Consider the following 1,549-nt stretch of genomic DNA (forward strand, 5'->3'; position numbering starts at 1 on the left):
CCAAACCGTCCACCTCTATAGTTTGTTTTATCTAGTAGTTTGAGAGGTCCCACTTTATAACCTTTAAGGATAATTACTTCCCCCCCTTTATTTTCCAGTAATTAACAAAAGGAGAAACAATTAATTAAGGTTACAGGTGTGAGAATGTCCGCCGCTGCCGGCTTTTGCTTCCTTTTTACTTTCATTAAATTATTCATTATCTTTTTTTATTTAATATAAATTCCAACGAAGTCTTGAAATAATTTGTAAAATTGCTTTTATTTAATCAGGATTCATTCAAATTACGGAAACATCCTTTTGTAAAAATACGGGGTAAAATTACATATAATAAATTCTTATGGTTCAATTCTTATCCAAACCTACGCATATAAAAAATTTTAGTGCATCGCACCGCGAGTCCTTCATCTTTTTGTTTTATTCATAATAAAACTAATTAAGTCTATGGTGGCAGTATTATTTTTTTTCTGAAGAAGCACTACGGAATACTACGATTTAATTAATACTCACCACTATATTAACTTTAATCAAAGCATTCATTTCATTGACTTGTATATCCACTTGTCAACTCTGTCGACCTCCAAGTCAACAATTAACTCTAAAAATAATTAAAGAGGCTTAAGTATACATGTAAACTTCTCTCATTAGTGGATACAATATTTAATAAGAAAATGAATTCCGGTACTTTTGACTTATCCATAAAAAGTATATTATCGAATAGGTTAAAGTCAGTCTACATTAACACGAAACTGTATTTAAAAGATACCGTTATTTATTCTTTTAATTAAATTATTGAAGGTAAAAATAAGTCCATGCGCAAAATAGAATGTCCATAAAATCAAATTGGAAGATCAAATTGTATAGGGTAAAGACAAATCAAATCGACTCAATAATAAATAAGCATGCATTAAGTATCTCATCGTCGTTATCACCTATATATTCGGAGAAATAATCGCACTCGTAAAAGATCCAAATTTAGGATCGTTGAGTTTGATACCACATTTATTGATCCACATAGCTCCAGAATCGTGATATGAGATACTAGGTTGAGGCGGCGTCAAGATAAGATCAAATTATATTCTCGAATTATGCTCCCCAGGGTCGCATTATAAATAATTTTCAATATCATCATTATACATCATCGAATTCTCATTAATTCATCAGCGATATGAGATTACCTTGTGTTCTTTAGATCTTGAACTCGGTTACTCATTATTTTGTTTAACATGAATAATATCAAGCCTTAATTGTTCTATTTATCTACCATATTATTTCAATTCAATTCTATATACCTTTCTTTCTTTTATTTTGCTCATATTAAGTAAGCAAGTTACAATAATTAAATTGCATTTTTTGATCATCCCAATTTGCATGTTCTTAAGCAACATCCTATAAATTCAATTATACTGTGTTAAGGGTAGACACAAACAAGATTGTTTCTACACTCCGAAATATTTTATTATACTTCACATTAAGAATATATATGGTATTATATTATTTTCCTCTTTTAGTTTTTTTTTTTTTTTTTTTTTTTTTTTTTTTTTTTTTTTTT

Source organism: Capsicum annuum, chromosome 11 (genome assembly GCF_002878395.1).
Source record: "Capsicum annuum cultivar UCD-10X-F1 chromosome 11, UCD10Xv1.1, whole genome shotgun sequence".
In the NCBI taxonomy this organism is placed as follows: Eukaryota; Viridiplantae; Streptophyta; class Magnoliopsida; order Solanales; family Solanaceae; genus Capsicum; species Capsicum annuum.